Source organism: Mustela lutreola, chromosome 4 (genome assembly GCF_030435805.1).
Source record: "Mustela lutreola isolate mMusLut2 chromosome 4, mMusLut2.pri, whole genome shotgun sequence".
NCBI lineage: Eukaryota > Metazoa > Chordata > Mammalia > Carnivora > Mustelidae > Mustela > Mustela lutreola.
The window spans coordinates 78,987,673-79,010,940 of record NC_081293.1 but is presented as its reverse complement, the minus strand read 5'-3'; positions in this window follow the sequence as shown (position 1 = coordinate 79,010,940).

The window sequence follows — 23,268 nt, the reverse complement described above, 5'->3', positions numbered from 1 at the left end:
AATCTGCATTGATTTTTATTTTGATTTCAAAAACTTCAAATAAGCATATCCATTTGTAGTAATTAATGGAATTCACTCTTCAAACCCTGATGTTCACTTCATATAACACTAAGAATATTTTCCCAATTATTCATACGAGGTAAGACTAGAAGCTTGGCTACAGAGGATAGAACTGTGACATTTTCATCGTCATTTGGAAACGTGTCATCTCATTAAGACTTCATACATGACAGCACAGTGTGGATGTTTAGCAGACAATATCATTTGGAGAGAGGGATTGGGCAGACTGTGGTGTCACTGTTGACACCTAACAAATGGGCCAACCTCCTAATCAGAAAACTCTATAATCATTAAATATTTTCATTAAATATTCAGTATTTCATTAAGTATTCACTCAGATTCTGTCCTGTACTGAATTCTAAGTTATTAACTGATTTGGAAAGTCTTGGAAAATTATTTTTGCTACCGAAGACAAACACTTCCTCTGCACAGATACAACAGAGAAGGCAGTGGGGACTGTGTACATCATGTTACCAAAGGTCATAGGATAATAAGATACAAGCTAGATAAGTTTTGCTGTTGTAATAAGTGACCACAAACTTGGTGGCTTTAAAAACCACACAAATGAACTATCTTCTAGTTCTGAAGGTGAGAAACATAAAATGGTTCCCAATGGGTTCAAGTCAAAGTGTCTCTACAGGATCACATTCTTTCTGGAGGCTCTAGAGGGAGAATGCCATTTTTTGCCTTTTCCAGCTTTTGTGGGCCGTCTATAGTCATTCGCCCCAAGCCCCTTCCTCCATCTTCAAAGGCAACAGTGAAGTCTCTTCAAATGTCTCTCTGACCTGATCCTCCTGTCTCCCTTCCACTTGGACCCTTTAGATGAATTGAGCAAATCCAAATAATCGAGGGTAATTCCCCATGTCAAGATCTTTAAGTCCCCATAAGGTAACATTTACAGGTTACAGGGAGTAGGATGTGGACATCTTTAGGGGACCATTATTCTCTCTACAATATACACTATGAAGAAAATAATAGTATATTACTGTCTTACTTGGATTATTTTGGAAGCCTAAGACTTCATCAAACCAGCACAGAAAAAGGCTAACTTACTGTACTTTATATCATTATGTTAACTTTCAGTCAAAGAAGATTTTCTGTCCTTCACTCAGCTAAATTTTTAGGTTCACTAAATACCTCCTCTCCTAGGGACCGACCACTTCACTTAATCTGGTTCACACTTTGGAAGCTGAAAATAAAGTTCAAATGATCATGAAGCATAGGAACTCAAAAGGAACCTGTTAAAGAAACAACACTTCTGAAAAGGACAGCTCCTTTGTCCAGTCCCACCAGTTTCTGGTGCTTTTTTCAGTGTTTCAAGTTGAGTTGGGGGATCACACAAAATCTTAGTTAATGTTTATAGATAGCTGTAAACATTCCTAAATGTTTCTGATTAGAACAGAGTTCATTTTATAGTTTTTACTTACAGTAAATTTACCATGATGGAAGGATCAAGGGATTCACGTTGATAAACCACCCCCAGCTCCCCACCCCAGAGGACAAAGGATTTTAGATGATTCTCCCTCCACTAAGACAAGTAATTCTAGATGAGATCTGATTGATGAGATGGAGTTTAGGCATCTGGGCCCCATTCCTGACAGTATTTAAAATTAAAATTCTCATTAGTGCTGGCAAGCTTGGAATTCTTTCGTTTCTAAGTGGAACGATATTTGCATGATTTTGTAAAACGTCCTGATTATCATATACAATTGAATTCAGCTCAACTCAATGCCATGCAAAAAGATGAACACCAAACATCTTGCATTTAAATATTTGTATTCTCTTTTATCTAAAAATAAATAAATAAATAAATAAATAAATAAATAAATAAATGCAAAGAAAGAAAGAAAAACCCCCAGGGTACCAAAGGGCCTGCCCATAGTTTAATAGGGAATGTGTGGAGGCCTAGACCCATCCACATATATGTGCTATCTTCACCCTATGGGAGAATTCAGAAAATAGTCTTGCCTGTTGAAAGAGTGGATATCCCCTGTGCACCCCCAAGTGACGTCCTAGGTTCTTGGTGTTCGGGAATCAGCTCTGGACAGAGTCTGGCTCCATTCCCAGCAGATGAACACTCACTATCCTAAGTTAAAACTGAATGTTTAAAGTGGGGGAAAATCAGCTAATATTGGGACATATGAGCACTAGACCTTGTTGCTGCTGTGACTGCAAGTCATTCTAAGAAGGGTTCCAGGACAAGCAGCTAGACCCAGCTGTCCCCTCATGGAGCCTCAGTGAGCCTGAGGGTGTAAGCCGGCCCCATGTGTGCCCATGGGACTGTAGAACATCTGACAATACATTTGTCTCAGGCAAATCAAATAATTGGGAAAAATCTTTTGGATCCAGCTTTTAAACCACACTTAGTAAAACAAATCTACTATTCTATAGGCTATCCATCCTTGCTTGATAAAACACAGGCCAAATGTGCAAGTAGCATTTTTAAAATCAGATTCAAAAAAGAAATCATTGAGATTCCTCTATGTGTCAAACATTATGTCAAAACATTCAAATGTGTTACCTCATTTCTCAAGGAAGTGCCATGTAGATGCCATAAAACTTGAGGTTATAAGTGCAGGAAAATATATCCTACCATCTTGTGTTCAAGGTAAAGAAAGATCATACAAATTTTAGGGCTGATATGGAAAAACCAAGTTAAAGTTTTTCAAGTTCTGTGTATAGAAGCTCTTCCTCCTTAGTGTTCCCTTAAGTCTACCTAGACTTCGGTGTAGAGGTCCCCTGTCTTAGATGGTTTATCCCTGGTCTTCACAGTCCCTGCCCCTTCCCTATCTCAGTACCCCTAGTACTGGCTTTCTGCAAAACCCATGGGCTGAAGGCTTTCATCCGACCTGTTCCTGGCTCCTTCCTTGTTGCCTCCAGCAGTGCCTGGCACTTAGGAAGTCCTTAGCACATATTTCTTTCTTTTTTCTTAAAGATTATATTTATTTATGTATGTATTTGAGAGAGAACAAGGGAGCAAGCATGAGCTAGGGGAGGGAGAGAGAGAATCTCCAGCAAACTCAGTGCTGAGCATGGAGCCCAATGTGGGGTTTGATCCCAGGACCCTGAGATCATGACTGAGTCAAAATCAAGAGCCGGTTGCTTAACCAACTGAGCCACCCAGGTGTCACAGCAGACAATTCTGAGTAAAGATAGGACAGAGCTCTTCCCAGCCTGCTTGGACCATTTGTCTGACTCTCATGGGAGCAGAAGTGCTGGGAAGGCCAGTACTATGTTTATTCAACTCTAAACCCTCCCTGGACCAGCATGGCAGTGTGCACACAGTAAGCACTGGACGGATATGTGCCATTTAACAAAGTAAGGGATCACATATGGACACTAACATTATTTTAAAGTGAAAACATTTCTGCAGAAAGAAATCTTGTCTGGACTTTCCCCATCTACTAAAGCAGAGCCTTCTGAAAATATAGCTGCCATTAACCTACCTCCAGGGAGTTTTCTGTGAACTCAGTTGTCATAGAGACAGATTGCTTATTGCTATTAGCATCAAAAAGCTCACAGAGCCTTCCGAGCTTTTCCACTGAAGCCCAAAATCCCTCCCTTCTTGTGAAATTGGTATATAAATCTTTGCTTCTGGGTAGCTGAAGAGGTCCTCATTACTTAGCCACTCCTCCTTGCACTGAGGAAGAAACCTTGCATTTTCTCCCCAGTGCTCTCTACTGTCAGTTAATGCACAAGCCCATAATCAAGAAACCATAAGGGAGTGGAGGAAAAAATTTCCTCCCAACACCAGCACAAGTATGATGAAGGAAGATCCACTCACTGATCCCAGGCATCTTGCTTTCAATGGCTACTTTCCAGACCACACTATCACTTCAGTTGTTTGATTGCTAACTGGTCCCTGGCATTCACTGAAAAGATATGAAAAGGTCACAGCTCAGCAGCAAGATAGTTTAGTAGAGAGATAAATCCATTGTGTGAACACAGTACTGTCGGCTGTCAATATACTTTCCCAACTGGACAGATGGTGCTCACGCATTTCCTATCCCCAGCATTCTTTGAAAATGACACTCTTTGGTTACATCTACAAAGATCATAGCCCTCCCCTGTGAACTTTCTGGGCAGCATTCCTGATGGCTTGGACTCACCAGCATAGTTCTGGCCTCGGGGCCCAGCACATCTCTTTTTGTTTGGTGCTGCCTGATGAAATGCCACACCCTTCTTATCCCTGACTTCTAATCAGCTGTCCCCTTGTGCACCCCAAAGCTTCTCCAGCACGTGAGGTTTCAGCCCACTGCAATCCAGGTGGGCAGCAAGGCGGCGGCTGTCAGTACAGGAAAGAATATAGTGCTGAATTCTAACAATTCCCTCTTGGATGAGGCAGGCTGAAGCTATCAAAGATTCTTTGCTTGACCAAGCTTTGGCCAGGATCCCAAACCTTCTCTTGCTCCATTTAACATGGCCTTGTACAACCCAGTTTCAGCAAGAACCTTTCTGAGTCAGTTTAGGAGGACTCTCCCATCCACCATATGTGATGATTTTTAATGCCGGATTCCTCATCGTCCATCCTCCATCAGGTGCCCCCTGCCTGGCCTGCCTGCAGCAAGAATCCTGTTAGGTCTGTTTAGCTGTGACCCCCACCCCAACCTGAATTCACTTTTAGTGACTTCCCATATGCTGATCCCCACCCCACTCCTTGTCTGTAAATTCCCACTGGCCCCTCCTACATTCTGAGCTGAGCTCAGTTCCACATAGAAGTTTCTTTTTCCCTATCACAATAATCCTGAATAAACTCTGTTTTTATCAGTTTCCTATTCAGCCCTAGTTTTTCTTTGGTGAAGCCTGAGGCAAACCCTGGGTCCAAGGACCCAGAGGGTTTCCCACGAGACCAGCCGAGAGAGTCTTTGGCTTCAACCAGGAGGAAGTCATCAGGCAATGGCAGGAGGTGAAAGCAGAGTTTATAGAAAATACAGGGAGAGATACGGATGGCGCATCTGGGAGACTCAGAAAGGAAAGAGAGGGTCTGATCTTGGCTGGCAGTCTCCCCACCCCCAATTATTTTATTTTTATTTTTAAAAGGTTTTTATTTATTTATTTTTGAAACAAAGAGAGATCACGAGTAGGGGGAGCAGCTGGTTGGCGGTGGGGGGGGAGCAGACTCCCCACTGAGCAGGGAGCCCCATGCAGGACTTGATCCTAGGACCCTGACATCACAACCTGAGCTGAAGGCAGACGCTTAGCCGACTGAGCTGCCCAGATGCCCATGCGTCTGAGGTTTTTACTGATGACTGTGGTCTGGCGCCTGTGTATTTTCAGTCATCCAAGAACCAGTTAGAACAAGGACAGGGTCCAGGTGTCCATCGTAAGTCACTCACTCCTTGAAGCCAGGGCAATTGGCGTTGAGATGTCTACTGTGTTGGAAGACTCCAAGATACCATTCATTCTTTGTCACTTACAAAGGGGACATACATGTAGGCGTGTAGGGTGAGGGGTGCAGATTCTAGCAAGAACAGAAGCCAAAAAGAAGGGGACACAAAGGGGACATACATGTAGGCATGTAGGGTGAGGGGTGCAGATCCTAGCAAGAACAGAAGCCAAAAAGAAGCAAAGTTAAACAATAACAACAAACCAGCTTTTTTTTCTGGGTGGTCCTTTTGGTTTCCCTCTCATAGGTTCACCCTTTTTCTTTAATTTTTTTTTTTTTTATTTTACACATAGGCATCATGATTATTCTAAAAAAAGCCTCTTGCTTTAACCAATGTATTCAATTATTTCTTTGAATGTCTAACCCACTTTAGCACCTTAGAACGTACACGAGTATTGTTGTTAGCTAGATTTATCTCCACTCTTCAGAAATGTCACATAAACTGACTTCCCCTCTGCCAAACACGTGTTTGCTTTTGTGTAGACACAGGTATGGCATTAGGTTTTTTTAATTTTGTATTTCTTTCTTTAGATCATATAATCTACAAAACAGTACTTTTGCTTATTATTAAGTGTGAATTGCCCTGTGTTGTTAAATTTTCAAACACACATTTCCCCCCAAATTTCACAAAACACACAAAAAATTGAGATTAGAAGAAAATCTTGAATAGCTCTGAAAATTTAGCTTAAAAATTATAGGGGTGCCTGAATGGTTCAGTGGGTTAAGCCTCTGCCTTTGGCTCAGGTCATGATCTCAGGGTCCTGGGATTGAGCCCCACATCAGGCTCTCTGCTCAGCAGGGAGCCTGCTTTTCCCCCTCTCTCTGCCTGTCTCTCTGCCTACTTGTGATATCTCTATCTCTCTGTCAAATAAATAAATAAAATCTTAAAAATAGAAAAAAAAAGAAAAAAAATTCTAGATAGGCTCCAGTCTGGCTTGCGGACATGTGTGATTTGGAATGCCCCCGTGTCCCTTCCCAGGGTGAGCTGCCTCTCCCGGACTCAGCCCTCACTCTCTGCCTCCCTTGGTTTTCATGGATCATTTCTAAAACTATGATTTTAAATATACATCTGTGCCATCTCCATACATTTTTTTAAAGAATTTATTTATTTATTTGACAGAGAAAAATCACAAGTAGGCAGAGAGGCAGGCAGAGAAAGGAGGGAAGCAAACTCCCCACTGAGCAGAGACTCCGATGTGGGGCTTGATCCCAGGACCCTGAGATCATGACCTGAGCCGAAGGCAGAGGCTTAACCCACTGAGCCACCCAGGCGCCCCCATCTCCATGCATTTTTAAGAAATTTCATTCAACTGGAAAAGAAATGTGTTGGAGACTTACTATGTTCCAGGCAGTGTTAAGTCGTTAGGGAACAGAAAGGTGAAAAAAAGAAGAAAAAAAAAGGAAAATAAAAAGAATCCCTAGGACAGTTTACAGCAAGCAGAGCAAGGCTGGTCCTGGCAGAGCCAACTCTCGGAGATGCTGCATTGAGATGGGTGGATGGAGGGGTGAGTCCTGAAGGGAAGGGAGTTGAGGAGTTGGAAACTGCAGAAGGTGTGGGGACTACCGGCTCTGCGAACATCCTGGATCTTACCCTGGTAAGGAATGGAGCTCATTCTTTAGGTCCTAGAGACTCAGTATTTGAATATGGTCATGTTGTGGCCCATACTGACTTGTCCTAGGATCCCTGATTTATTCACTGTATTTTAACCTCTACACTAAACTTAATACTGGCCTGTAACCATCAGAGGAGGGAAAAGAAGGGGGCAGCTGGCACTTACCCCTTCACTGACAGAGTAACTCTCCCACGGACCTATGTTTCTGAGGAAAAGCACAGTTGGTCAGGGCTCTGTGGTTGACATACACTGATGTCAACACAGAACCAAAAAAGATATAAAGAATAAGGAGAAACAATTTATGTGGTAATGAATTAACTGCAATCAACAATAATCATGGTATTTTTAAAAAAAGATTCATTTATTTATTTTAGAGAGAGTGCGGTGGAGCAGCAGAAGGAGAGAGGGGCTGGCAAGCAGGCTCCCTGCTCTGTTCCCAGCCCACATGGGCTTGATCTCACAACCCTGAGATCATGACCTGAGCCAAAACATAGAGGACACTTAAGCAACGGAGCTGCCAGCCACCTCAGTAATCAGGGTATTTTAATCATTCCCTACATTATTCCAAATTCTTGCCTGTAAAGACATTTCTACTTCAGACAAGCTCCACATCTGGCTTCCTGCTTAGTAGGGAGGATTTCCCTCTGCCTTTGCCACTCCCCCTGCTTGTACTCACTCTCCTTTTCTCTCAAATAAATAAATAAAATCTTAAAAATAATATTTCCCAGGGAGTAAGAATTAAGGCTCTATCAAAGAGCTGGCAAGATGTTCTCAGATGGGTTCCAGGACTACCAGTGGCTGCTGTATGTCTTCTATCTATTCCCCATTTATTAAAAATAGTTACTTATTTATTCACTAATGCATGAACAGGCGGTAGGGCAGAGGAGGGGAGAGAGAATCCTCAGACAGACTCCCTACTGAGGGGGAGCCCAATGCAGAGCTCAATGCCAAAATCTGGAGATCGTGACCTGAGCCAAAATCAAGAGTTGTTTGCTTAACCAGCTGAGCTGCCCATGTGCCCCTGGCTTAACTCTTTCCCTTGAATCTGGAATTTTGTCTTTCTTCATTATAATTACAGGGGGTGGCTCTGCATGGTTCTCAAGGACAGAACTTCTCAGGCAAGTTTTGACTTACTCATCACAACACTCATGTCGGGGGCTCCCATATAAGTCATCCAACCACCCCATGGCCACCATGCAGTGAGGGAGCCAGCATGGGACCCCATAGAGAGTGCTCCGAGAGGACACTCTGAGGCTACTTGTGAAGAGAGAGCTGGTGCCCAGCCAGCCCGCCAGAGATTGTGCAGTTCCAGCCCAGCAGGCTTTCTACTGAAGCCACGAGAGAGACCCTCGCCAGAAGCACGGAGCCCATCCCATTCCCTCACAGATTCTGGACCCACAGAAAGGAGGAGAACATACTTGCTTCTGTTTCACCACCATCTCAGGAAGCCTTCCACAACTCCTCCTGACAAAGCCAGGCTTCCCAGGGTGGCCTCCCTCTCTCCTCTGCACCATCCCCCTCACTCAGCACTTCAGAAAGGGGCTTCAGGGACTTTTCTTCCAAGGCCTTCCCTCACCATCACCCTTGGTTGGACCACTCCATATTTTTAAAAAACATAGTATAAAGGTGACATCAGCCCTAAACTAGCCCCACCATATTAGGAGGGGAGGGTATGTCAGAGCATGTGGCCAACCCTCTTGTTTGACAGCTGAGGACTTGAGGCTGGCAAGATGACTTGACTTACCAAGGGCTCAGATCCATCTGCTGGCTCAGCTCCACCATGAGCGGGTCTTCTAACCCCATGAGTTGGTCTTCTAACCCCAAACTGCGCTTTCTTCTACACGACTGTGACATAGTCATGAATTCTTTGGTAGGAAATTTAAAAATGCTGTTTTAAGCTAAACTTATCAGAATAGCTCTCTAGCACCCATACACTTTGAAGAACAATGGAAGCTTCATCAGGCCATTCTGCACTTTCTCTTCTCTTCCCCACTGCGCGGATGGTCCTGATGGTATCTGCTTCCCTGTGGTTCCAGAGGGAGTTTTCCATCTCAGGATGCACACCCACCCAGGGAGCCGGTCTATCTGCCATCAGTCAGATTGGTTCTCTTTAAATGTTTTCCGTTTTAAGGACCGAAAGTAATTTTGCACTTTCCCCACAAGGCTGGAGTTTTAAATTGCTGGTATTGCTCAATCAATTGATCACTTAGGGAAGAAATTAACAATATTTCTGGTGCCAGTTAAATTTTTGTAACAACATTTACTATTTTTTTTAACCTTGAATACAAAATAACTCAAAGCATTGCGTTATAAAGCATAATTTTAAGGGTCAAGTTTTTATAATTGTTAATTTGGCATGTAATAGGAAAGCAGAGACACCCGAATTATTAGCCATACAGAAACATAAAAATGTGAAGATGACATAAAAATGAATTTGGAGACTACCAGAAATGTATTACATTCATGAATGTCCCCTTTGGAATGTTTAGGACATCAGGAATTTGAAGTTATGGTCCCCATGTTCGCTGACTCAGGTAAGATGCATTTACAGCATATATGGCAACATTCTCAGGGGAAAGAAGAGCAAAGTCTCACAAATTGCCACCTTCTACATGGCATTTACACAAAATAGAAATATACGAACTCCTACTTGTTCCTTGTAGGTGTAGTAAGCTAATATCTAAATGTCCTGCTCTTACACTTTATTCCTCTATCCTCAGGGAGCCCCTCACTTCTTCGGGCAAACTGGGCAAACTACCCATGACAAGGGTAGTTTTTGCCCCATGTGATCTGCTCATATTCCCCCTCCACAAACTTGGAGTCTCAAAGTTCCCTTTCCTGTATGAGGCTTGCTGCCTGTCAGGCACTGTTCACAACAAGCACAGCAGCCTACTTACTTCTCAGCTGCAGGTGAACGATGACAATGAAATTCATTTTACTCATAAAGACTAATTTTCATCCAAACAATACATCTCTCCTGGGCTCATTTCTTCCTCTGACCCAGGTGCAGTCTTAGGTTATCAGCATGACTGTTAAGAGCCCACTGCTATCACCTGTCTTGGCGTCTGTCTGTCTTCTGTCTGCCAGTCTGCCCCATTGTTTACCTCCATTCCCCTCTGTCCTGTCCACAGCAAACACTTGATAGAGGTTTGATAGAAACTCTTGAATGCAAACCAATGGCCGTTAAATATATAACATGTCTTGTGTGTAGGATTAAGAATTTGCATAAATATCACCTGCCTGTTTTGTGTTCTTCTCCCTCTCCCTTCTTTGCCCACAGCCTTTTCCAACACTATGTCTTTAAGCTCTGTCCTGTTGCTACATTTCTAATGATGGCTTTAACTGCTACAGGGCATTCTGGAGTGCTCGGCCTTCATGTTGTATTTTCCTAAACTGTGAGTGAGAGCAACAGGGGACACTTGCTTCCCCACAACCATGCACAACATACTTGAACCTTCCCATGTCCCCTGTGGACCTGCTCAGAAAACAGTTTTCTAGAATATACCCCCAGAAACAGCATTTCTGGGCCAGCAGGCCCATGCAACTTAATCTCAGATGGCTTTCCAGAATTGCAACAGTCTACGTTCCCACCAACGATACATGAGAGGCTCATCTTAGCTGCTCTGCCAGCACTCCACTCTTACTTGGCTTTCCTCATCCTTGCAAATTTAAGGAGCCCTGAAATGCAAAATAATTTATGATAGTCAAAGGGCTTTAGGTGCCAGGCATCTGACAAAATATATGGCACATTGTCAAATTTGCCTGAGAAAGGTTTAAATCATGCCTGCAACGAGTTCTGATCATCCTGGATCTCATCGGTGTGTACCCCAGCTCACTCAGACAAGGCACCCTCTGCTCTGAGGCCCAGTCTCACCATTCATAAAACAAAAGTGCACCTCTATGTCCAGGGCGACTCTCAAGACAAGTGAGACAATAAATGTAAAGCATCAGCTGGTTCTTGTTTTTTTTGTTGTTGTTATTGTTGTTGTTGTTGTTTTTAAGATTTTATTTATTTATTTGAGAAAGAGTGAGAAAGAGATCACAAGCAAGGGAAGAGTCAGAGGGAGAGGGAGAAGCAGACTTCCCGTGGAGCAGGTAACCCAAACTGGGGCTTGATCTCAGAACCCCAGGAACATGACCTGGGCTGAAGGCAGAGGCGTAACTGACTGAGCCTCCCAGCCTCCCAGTTAACTTGCTTCTTAACCATGACTGCAGGCTAACCAACAGCCTCATCACCTGTGTTGGGTCTTCCCAGAACACAGGAATTTTGGTGTTGGGCTGGGGCTGTCCTTGGTGGACCAGGGCCATTGATCACCAAGGAAGATGATGCAAGTGTCCTGCTGAGAACTTGTCCCTGGAAGTGATTCTCCCGAGGACTGTGGTGGCTTCTGGAGGGTCCCCCTCAACTTTTGAGCTGGGGTCACGCTCTTCTTGACTCAGTGAGGGGCTGGGAGTCAGGTGTGCTCTTTGTCAGCAAAGCAGGGGTACCAAGACCTAGCCATTTCCACACTCATGGGAACTTCTCAAATCAGAGAACAGTGCTCCAGGGCTGACCCTGAGCCAGGCAGTTTGTCAGGGGTGTAATAGGGTCCAATGGCTCCCCGCCCAGTCTTACTTTTCCCGGTCCCTTCAGGAGTTCCCTCTGAAACTGCCAGCCCCAGACTTGGATATATCTTAGGCTCAGTCAGCATTACCAATGCAATTTTCTAATTAGTTTGTAACTGTACATATGAAGGGCTGTGAACTCACTGATCACCTGTTGTGCAAACACATGCACATTCAGTGACCTTCCTGCCCAGCCCTGGGCCCTGCTGAGTCCTGACTCAGATACACAGACCGTTTCATGCCATGGCAAGACATTCATCCTGGTAGCCTGTATTTTCTTTTTCTGTTGGTGGCTGTTTGTTTTCCCTCAGCAAATCCTACTATGGGTTTAATGCCCTCCCAGACTCACTTACTTGCTTGTCTCTTGTTAGCTCAGGACAGAATTGGCCCAAAGCTTCAGGCAAAACCTTGGCCATAGACAGATGTGGAACAGAGAATGAAGAGTGCATAAAACTGGAAAGAAGGAAACCAGCAAGGCAAAGATGTTATCTCTTGGTAAATAACTTTACCCACATCTCTCTAGTAAATGACAACTTCTCAGGGCAGCATTCGCCAAGAGCAACAGGCCACAGGTCAAGGAATGTCTGAGACTGATAGGAAGTCGATGGGCTACTGGTTGCTTGAGGTAAGAACCATCCTCAAAATAACCGCAGACCAGAAAAACCACGTAAAGGCAGAACTGAGGATTGGGTCTTCAAGGAAAACTACTTCATCTCTCTTCAGTTATAACTTTTCCATTTTACTTTGTGGAAATGCTTTCAAGATCAGCAGGTGCAGGATTCCTGCTGGGGTAGGAATCCCTCCAAACCCTCGGGAAAGGTGGGCATCCGTCTCCACTCAGAGGCTGTCAGGAACCCTTTATGTATCTTAGAAATCCCTAAGAGTAGAGCATATTCCTTGAACTGAACCAACATCGCCTGCCTGCCATGATATGCATAGTCCTATTTCCATGACTGGAGCAGTAAGGAATAAGCTTGAACATTCCTCACCTGCTTCTGGGCCCCACAGGCAGCCAAGCTGGGTGTTCCTGTGTCTTTCCCTACCAGATGTGGCTGTGACACCGATTCTGCTAACGTGTCCACAGGTGGCAGCCTTCTGGGCCTCTCATCAGTCGTTCCACCTCACAGATATGGAGACATTAAAATGTGGTGTGCAGATTAGGACACCATGCTTGCTGTGTATCCATTAATGCAGTCTAGAATTAAGAGAATTTTCAGTTTTTGGCTTGGATTTTTGTTTTGTGTCATTAAAACAGCTCATCCCACTGTTAAGTGCCATTGGGCCAAAGGCCAGCTAACACCCCTCCTGTGAACCACGCTGAAAAGCATCCTCCTCTCTGGAGTAGTGACTGCAAACATGAGCCAGGACAAACAAGTAGTGAATATTCATACAGCACTTCTCTGCAATCAAAGTAACAGTAACATGAATCTGAATAATTTTACTGAGTCAAAGAGACCAGAGAAAAATGGGGTCTATGTTGGATATTGCCATTTATACAAAATTCTAGAAAATTCAAACTCATCTTTGATAGAAAACATCTGTGATCACCTGGGGATGGAGGGAGCGACAGGAGAAGACAAAGGGGAACAGGGGAGCTCTGGGGGTTGATGTATATGTTTACGGTCTTGACTCTGGTGATGCTTTCACAGGTGCACACGTGTCAATGTGTATCAGATTGTACACTTAAAATGTGTGTCAATTACACTTCAGTAAAGCTGTTTTTCAAAGCATTAGGATAAGCAAAGTGACACCCGACTAATAGCAAAAATAAGCAAGACAAACAACAGGTGCAGTGGGCATGTCGTGGAGGATCCAGCAGGACACGGGTGGCGGGGGAGGGCCTGCAGGGGACCCTGTCGTCCAGGAGGAGGGATGGGCCAGGCAAATACCCAGCCAGGGTATTTCAGATGAGGGCACAATGATTGGGAAAGATAAGGACTAGCCTGGCAAGGGGATGCTGGGGAACAGAGGCATAGGTTGGAAAGATGGTGGAGTCACAGGTTTTCAGATATCAGGGTCAGAAATCTCTAGTTTGTGACAAAGAGGAGAATAGAGAGAGACAGCCCGGAGGGCCACACCCTGATAGGAAATCAGGCACTTCCTCCACCTTGGTGGGGACAGTGCTCAGTCATTGGAGTAAATAAATGGCAGGGTCGTTGGTGGATTTGAGTTGCATACAGAGATAAACTGAGTCCTGAGGGTCACTCTCCATTACTCTCCATGCTGGTAGCACTTAGGTTTGCCCAAGTGGCCCTGTTTCATCCCACTTGAGCAGCGTGTCTTACTGTTGTCCAGTCAGAGCTCACATGGTTTTCTGTCATTCCGCAAGAGCATGAGCATGAAACTCCTTTGAGCATAGAACATTTTTTTAGGTGTTTAGACCAAAAGACTGAAAAATCATGTCCTTTTAATAATAAAAATAGTTTGGGGCCCCTGGGGGGGCTCAGTCATTAAGTTTCTGCCTTTGGCTCAGGTCATGATCCCAGGGTCCTGGGATTGAGCCCCGCTTTGGGCTCCCTGCTCAGTAAGAAGCCTGCTTGTCCCTTTCCCACTCCCCCTGCTTGTGTTCCTTCTCTCGCTGTGTCTTTCTCTGTCAAATAAATAAAATCTTTAAAAAATAAATAAATAAAAATAGAATTTAAAAAAATAACATAAAAATAGCTTAAGAGAAACAAAATTTTGAGACTCTTTGGCTTCTACCTGAAACTACCCTGATATGTGGGGTTGTCTTGGAATGTCTTCACGTGGGAAGGCGTTCAGAGCAACTGGCACATAGCTGGTCAGCAAAGCTGGGCTTTCCTCCATACCCGCCTCCTATTCACCTCTGATTTTGTCTAGAATCGATGTTCTAGATTGCATTCTCTTTGCCAGCAAGGGCAGTAATAAGACATTTGAATTAGATACTGTACAGATCTTCAATGACTTGCAGATTTTCATTCTAGTAAATGCTTACATAAGGGTATTTATTAATTATGTCCCAGAAGTATACTGGAAAAAAATTTCTTAAATTTTACACATTGATATTTACTTTTGAAAAACTTATTTCCTTACTATGCTTTTAAAATATCTTTGACTTTATTTCTTGTTTTGGTTTGCTCATTTTAAAAAATGGTATTAAATTACTCTCTCTTATTCCATTGGCCTCAGGGGAAAGGCAGCCAAGAAGAGCCATCCGGAGGAGTTCTTACCCTACTGATGGCTGACTGATGTCATGGATACCTCTTTAAAACCATCTGGTGTCTGGTGAAAATAAAAAAGAAACCTAGTGGTAACATTTTAAGATAAAATATTTTATCTTTTTATTTTTTATTTTAAGATAAAAGATCTTTTTAATTTTTAAATTTTTAATTGTTTTTTATTTTTTATATTTTATATATATTTACACACATAGTATATATATTTTATATATAAAATATATATTTTTATATTTTATATTATATTATAAAATATATTTTTTATTATTTTGAGATAAAAGATTAATGGTAACATTGATCTTTTAAAAAAAAATCTACCCAAAAGGAGACCTTAACTCAAGGTGATGGAATCTTTTGCATATACACACTCCTCTGAGCACCCCACCCTCCCGCCAGAGGTCTCTCGAAGCCATCAGTGCATACTGTTAAGGTCCCCCCAAGTACAAGGAGGCTCTTACCAACTCCATTTCTCCATCTGCAGAGGGCATTTAAAGCTTTTCTGTCTTTTGGTGCTAGAGGAAGGGGTCAAATTAAAATTCACTCTGATGATTTAGCTCTCGAGCTTTGAGAGTTTCCTAGAGCCACTCTCAAGAAAGACTAAGCCTATGCCTACCAGTCTGATATTATATACACATGCAAGCTTCCCCACCACTCCCAGCTCAAGGAAGCAACACAGGAGGATGGAAAATCAGCTCCAGGAATAGTGTGAGTTGCCCACCACCTTCATTACCCCTCCTCCAAAATTTGCCCAACATCTCCTAGTCTGTGGTCACCAAAGGCATCTGCAGAGTCGTGTTTCTTCTGCAACCATTATCACAAGCCAGGTCCTATCATCCTTCTCTTTACAGGTGAGGACCCCTTGACTAGCAATGTATGTAGTAAGGTCAATGGCAAAGATCCCTGGAGAAGTGGGCAGGCAGAGCCCATGCTCTTGCTCATAAACTCCCAGAACCCTGGAAACCATGGTTGAAAGATCTTGAATCTACCCTGTTCATATAAAGAAAGAGATGGCTTGATTTAACAAAAAGAAGCATGTCAAATGGGATTCTGGATGTCCCTCAAGCAGGAGGTTGCTTCTGGAAAACCCAGATGTAGTATGTGAAGTGACTGGGCTGGGGGGGGGGCCTCATAATCATCAGTGGGAGGCAGAACCTGTGCTGTCTTTCCAGGGGACGTCTCTGGGCTGTCCCTAAATGCCCTGTGTGAAAAATTAAGGTAAGCTTCCAAGTGCTTCCAAGTCATTTCTGAACATTCCCAATAGGAAAAGTATATTTGACATAAGGCAAAAAAAAAAAAAAAAAAATTCTAAATGTAAAAGCTTTTCTGTTCTTTTTTGTTCTATTCTGTTCTTTAATTTGGTCAGTAATAAAGAGAAGCAGGATATTTAAAAAGTTCTAGGTTTGGAGTCTCCAGTGTTGCATTTTCTGCTTTCATATCACCTGTGCTGTGGGATAAAGGCTTTACAATTCTCTGGCTCTATTTCTTGTCACGTAACTTCCATGTTGAGTGGGTTGATGCCTGACTCATTCTTTTCTCATCTTGCCACCCTGTCAGTGTGGGAAAGATGATTACCCTCCCTGTCACTGCTGTACCAGGTGCAGCTGAGGACACCTGTAGAGAAATGGAGAGACACATGCCCACACGGGCCACAGGACCCATCCTATCTGAAGTAAGTACCGCAAGTGCACTTTGGTATTATCATCGAGTGTAAACTTGGGTTATTCGAGCTCCCTGCATGCTTCTTCATGTTGGAGGGTCAGCCTGCATCATGGGCTGGACACAAAACTCTGGCTCAGGGCCACAGCCACGCCACAGACATAATGGATGCTGCCTCCACTGTACTGACTTGTATGAATCAGTCATCTCCCGCTCCTGTCAGTGCCCTCAGGCTGGCTTCTCACCGAAAGTATCCCTTCTCCGTGTGCTGCTGCAAAAGGAGAGGCATTGGTGATGGTTTTCTGCTGCAGGATTCTCAGCTCCCCTTGGGCCACCCCAAAATCTGTAGAGGACAGACGGAGACAGAAGTCAGTACACCACCGTGACTGTAGTTAACACTGGGGCACAGTACACCACAATGACTGTAAGTTGCTGAGAGAACATTCTTTTTTTTTTTAAAGATTTATTTATTTATTTATTTGACAGAGAGAGAGAGAGAGATCACAAGTTGCAGAGAGGCAGGCAGAGAGAGAGAGAGGAAGGGAAGAAGGCTCCCTGCTGAGCAGAGAGCCTGATGCGGGACTCGATCCCAGGACCCTGAGATCATGACCTGAGCTGAAGGCAGCGGCTTAACCCACTGAGCCACCCAGGCGCCCCTGAGAGAACATTCTTGAAGTTCTCATGGCAAGGAAAAAAACACACTTTTTTTTCCTTTTTTGCTTGTTTTGTAGACTGATGATATGGCAAATGTTGATTCAACATACTGTGGTAATCAGTTCAGCCTACATGAAAGTCAAATCACTGGGCTCTACATCCCAGGCTTATCCAGGGCTGTCTTTTGGTCGTGCCTCAGTGAGACTGAGGGGAAAGTGTGAGTGTTTTAAAGAGCACATTATTTTAATGTAACTATATATAATTATAAGTCAGAGGAGAAACTATTAGCTATGTTTCTCCAGCTGAGGTCTCTCGGGCACTTCTGTCGAAAAAGTTCTTTCTTCATCTGACACAGAAATTATCCTCCCACTGCCTCTGCCATCTAGACTCAGGGTCCCATACCATTGCTCATGGTCAGAATCCCTTCCCTCTCCCCTGTGCAATCACACCCGTCGTAAATCATTCCTCTTATGTCCCTCTGGGGGCTGTTTGCATTCATGGTGGTGGGAAAACAGGCTTCCATTCCTCAAGAAGTGAACTTGGAGTACTGAGTTCCTAGAAGACAAAGCACAGGATGTGCAGGGTCCGTGCTTACACATCCACTGCTCTTGCAGGGACAGGATGCCCATAGCAGCAACACGGGGGGAGGCCATCCATCATCACGAGAGGCAGCCCACAAGGCAGGGTGTGGGCTCCAGCTGTCAGTCCGCTAACGTGGTCACAGAGCACCAAAGAGACAGAGTCCAAAGTGAAGTCTCAGCTTGGGTTTCTTCTCTGCTGAGTACGGGGTAGGACTGATCAGCTGTCTGGAAGTGCTCTAACTACTATGTGTGTAAGCTAGTGGGGTTGCATTCTTTCATGTCCCTTGGCATGCTAAGCAAGCATTCCCATGTCTTGGGCCTGGGTCTGTGTGTCCCTCGGCAGTCCAGCCATGCCTCATGAGTAAGACAGATGCCTTCTTCAGTGGTCCACAAAGGGTCCTAGAGCAAACTTCAGGCCTTTTGGGGATGGGGGAAGCCCCTACCCTGAACCTTGCCCTTAAAACCCTCACTTATAAGCCATGGAGAGTTTTTTCCTCCTTGTGAAATCTTGGTGGCAGGTTCTATGGGCTTGCTACGTGTCATATGGGTGAATTCTCATTTGGTCCAGTTACATCATTGTGCCCCCCCCAGTCATGCATAAAACATTTTTCCATGTCCAGACAGACCCATTTTCATTAGTGGTCCTGCATTATAACTCCCAGTCTGTCATTGGTCTTCACAAATGATGTATTAATAGAACATGTTAGTAATGTTCACCCTCTGTAGACCCAGAGGCAAAAGGGACTCTGAAAGTGCTTTAAGGAGAGTGAAATACTCACTTAGAGATTTTAGAATATCCATCCTCTCAACAGAAACATAAGCATAAATACCCACTGGTTCTTACTTCACTAGATGTATATTGAATAGAATTAAAGGGATATGGAAATTGAAATATAATCAGGTCCATTACTCAGTGAACTAGTTTTTTCCTATCAATGCTTACTTGAAATCTTGTTTTCTCTTTTGCTTAAGTAGAGATCATTCACAATGATGTTCCCAGGTTCATTTTGAGCCCCTTCTTGTACTTATTTGTAGCCCAGAAATGTTAAGGAGTTTTGCCATCAAAATGACTCTACAAGTATATTTCTTTGGCGAGTATATTTCTCTATATCCCCTGCAGTCCTCGGGGTTTGTCCTGGGCCATGTGGTCTGCCCAGGTGGGTGGAGGTTACCACCATGGGAGGGAGGCCCTCACTGATGTCATAGCTGGCCTCCCTCAGCAGTGGTGGTAGTTGGGTCAGAACTAGTGTTGTGGTGAAGATGTGTCCCAGTGGCAGCAGGAGGAAAAATGATGATTCAACGATGAGAGATGTCATAGTGGGCAAAGAGATTTTGTGTCCTACAACTATGTGTTGTTATGTTTATTGAGTCAGCATTAGATAGAAGGCGATTTTGCAGAAAGGTCAAGATATGCAATTTCTCTTAAAAAGGAAGGGTGATCTTAGAGACACCAGGCCGAGAGCAGGAGAGTCTTGTGATGGGTACACACGTGTTGGTTTGTAGAGCCTAGTGGTCCCTCTTCCCTTAATGCCTGTCACCGTGGATGGCCAGTCAGCCTTGTGTTCTTCACAAGGAAAGTATTTCTCAGTATTAATGTCCTCAAAATACAAGAAAGGCAGAGAGGAGAGCACTGCGGCCCTAGATTTAAATGCCAGACCATTCTGGCAGGTAAAACATGCTGTCACCAATTCTGAGATATTGGTTTTCTTTCCAGTTCTCTTCCACATCTGTTTGAATGAGGGCTTGTGTTAGCATGAATTCTTAAAAAGAAACGAAACAGAATTTTCTCTGTAATCCCTTGGCACTCATGTGATAACCAGGATAAGAGAATAAATATCCCAAGAAAGTTTAAAACAAGTATAAAGTAGTTTTTCAGAATTAATCATTAAATTGGCCATTAATGAAGAATTTGGTGAACTAATTTTGTTCCTCAGTTAGTGATTGTTATAGAAGAACAAGTTTAGAATGCATAGTAACCTGTCAAAAAATATTTTGCTGGATTTTTTTTTTTTTTTTTTTTTGTGGGAGAGGAAGCCTTAAAAAATAAGTGACTAAAACCTAACATTATAATTAATTCTCTCTTCATCTACAGAACACTTTATTTATTTATTTATTTATTTTTTTAAGATTTTATTTATCAGAGAGAGAGAGAGAGCAAGCACAGGCAGACAGAATGGCAGGCAGAGGCAGAGTGAGAAGCAGGCTCCCTGCGGAGCAAGGAGCCCGATGTGGGACTCGATCCCAAGACGCTGGGATCATGACCTGAGCCGAAGGCAGCTGCTTAACCAACTGAGCCACCCAGGCGTCCCTACAGAACACTTTAGATAGACATCTTTAGAGCAACATCTTTTCTTTGTTCTTAATTCTGAATCCCAAATCCTTGGGCTTATCAAAAAAGACTGCATTTTAGTCAAGTGTAGATATTTGGTCCTTCCTTTAAGCTCTTAATCATTAGAAAGGAATTTGGTGTGGAATAATCAAAGGAGAAGAATTTCATTGCGCAATGGGCTGCATATGCCCGGGGTGTGGTGTGGTCTTCCAAGTGCTCAGACATTAGAGTGAAGATGGGAATTCTTATCCAGACTTGATCACCAGGCAGCAGAGTGAACTTGGGAGAGTAGCTTATCTGTCTTTGACCTATATTTCCATCTGAGAATGAGACAATAGAACAGACTCCATGAGGTTGTTGAGGAGATTAAATGAGACAAAGAAGAAGAATGAGGAGGAGGAAGAGGAGGAGACCTTTAGAAATTGAGGTATATAATAATCCATTGTGCAAGAAGAACTCGTCTCTGTCTGTAGAAGAGTTACCCATTTGAAATGTATATAAAAATACTGAACCACTATGTTGTACACCTGAAACTAACAAAATGCTGTATGTCAATTATTCTTAAATAATTAAAAAAAAAAGAAATGTATTACCTAAAATTCATCACACTGGCACTTTGTACAGATCCTGGTATCCCCATCAGCCATCCTGGCCAAGCCTATGTGACTAGGATGACATTTACATGACCAAGAAGCTTGTCCTTGCTGTCTTTACTGACACTCAAGGCTGTGGACTTTAAGAATGAACTGACTTGGGGCACCTGGGTGGCTCAGTGGGTTAAGCCTCTGCCTTCGTCTCAGGTCATGATCCCAGGGGCCTGGGATCGAGTCCAGCATTGGGCTCTCTGCTCAGCAGGGATCCTGCTTCTCCTCATCTCTCTCTCTGTCTGTCTCTCTGCCTATTTGTGATCTCTCTCTCTGTCAAATAAATAAATAAAATCTTTAAAAAAAAAAACAAAAAAAGAATGAACTGACTTCAATTTGGTCCACTATGACTTACTTAATTCCTCAGTTAAGTAAGCCCTCTGAGAGCTGGTTTTGAGCCAGGCATGGGGATAAGCACACAGAAGCTCTTCAGACACCTGCAGTTGACTGGTGGTTGCTTATGTTTATAAGTCAACAAAAGGATTGCATTGAATGGGCCCTACTGAGGTAACCTTGTTTCTTTCTTTTCATGAAAGAGAACAGACCTTTATCATCAACCCCTTTTGTAGAGAAGGGACATGAGATGCTGATGAACTTCTGGGAGCATGAAAATGTGCAATGATAGTACCCAGAGGAGCACCTAGCTAGCTCAGCCAGAAGAGTGTGTGAATATTGATCTTGGGGTCATGAGTTCGAGCCCCACATTGGGTATCAAGATTACTAAAATAAGTAAATAAAACTAAACTGAATTTAAAAATAAAATTTTAGTATGAATTCTTAAAACAAAAGGAAACAAAACAAAATTTTCTAAGCTCCCTTGCATTCATCCTATAACCAGGATAAGAGAATAAACATCCCATGAAATTTTGGAGCAAGTATAAAGTAGTTCTCCAGAAATAATCATTCATTTGGCCACTAATGAAGGATATGGGGACTTTTTCTTGACATTTTATTTGTCCCAGAGAATCTAATAGGGAATTGTGGATGATCTCTTCCTTCCTTCCTGAGAATGTTAGGGACTCTCTATCAGTGAGGATGGTCATTACCCAATCACCAACACCAAAGGATGAAGAGTACTGATGTGTGGGTCATGAGTCACTCCCCTGCCTCTGAAGTGTGTCCAGAGTTAGGGAGAGGCATTTCTCCTAAAAGAATATTTGGGTCTCGTAGCCCCAAGAATCAGGAGTGGCCGATTATTATCTGGACTAGAAATCACTCGTTATCACTGCTAGTAAGACTCTCCCACGTTCCTTTAGATTTTGTGCCCTCCTGGAAGGCTTATGCAAATACCACCTTCTCTTAAAAAGACCACTCAGAGTTTATTTGCAGAGCATAAAGAACACTAAGACCAAGGGAAAGGAGCTCTGCTATAAAGAACTCAAAGGAGTCCATTCCAACTGTGGGAATTAAGGGAAAATGGAAGAAGTTAGGTACCTAGTTTCCATGGAAGTATTAACAGGTCATCAGAGATTGAATAATAAATTTGATTATACACACTGTTCTCCATTTACATTTTAATAAAGACCAAAGTCACATTGTTTGGCATGTCTTGATATTTCCCTCCAGGGTGTAGTTTTGTTATACCCTATTCATTCTTCTGTGGTGACTAGTGGTTGAAATCCTAAGATGAAAAACTCTGGTTGGCTTTTTGAGGGAACTGGCTTGAAAGAGGGAAAATAATGTGACAGAACTTTATTCTTACTTCAGTTCTTAAAAATAAAATAAAAAAAAAAATCTCAGTGTGGAAAAGATGCAAGCCAAAAGGGGAATCTGAACAAGTCTTTAACCTTCCAAAGAATGCTGAAGACCAGGGATCTAAAGGGTCTCAATGGCCATGCCTGTTACTTGGGATGAGACCATTTGCTGATAGTTTCTGCCAATTCTATAGCCCTTAGAAACAAGGACTACAACAATAATAGCATTATTGGGTAAGACAGTTGATTGATGTATTCATGTTTTCAGAATCTTATCTGAAATTATAATTAAAACATCTTAGAAAACTCTGTTTCCTACTGATGTTCCACAGACATTCTAAATGAAAACTGTTTTTGTAGGCACAGACAGTTTGAAGAAACACCATACAACTGTCCCAACCAGGGTGCTACCCCACAGGCTCTCCATGTAGCAATTCCTGAATGGCCATTGAACTTGGAGGATATGTGAGTTCTCTTTGTTTTATTGAAATAATATTATACTTCAAGGTTTGATAGCTGACACATATAACCTATGCCTTTCAGCTCAAAATGTGTACAATTATACTTATTTCATACTAGGAAATAACAACTGTAGCATTTGAAGCATGGGTGTGTAAACTTGCTTCTTTGCCATTTCTTTTATTGAAATAAAGTATATATACAATACAATGTTAAAATTCAACATTTTACCCATTTTTGGGTGCACAATTCAATGGAATGAAGTGGATTCACAGTGTTTTATACCCATCACTATTCATTACCAGACATTTTCCATCACCTCATTGCACCCACTGAACAACTTTCCATCTGCCTCTCCCCTTGCCCTGGCTAACCTCCAGTCTATGTGCTGTC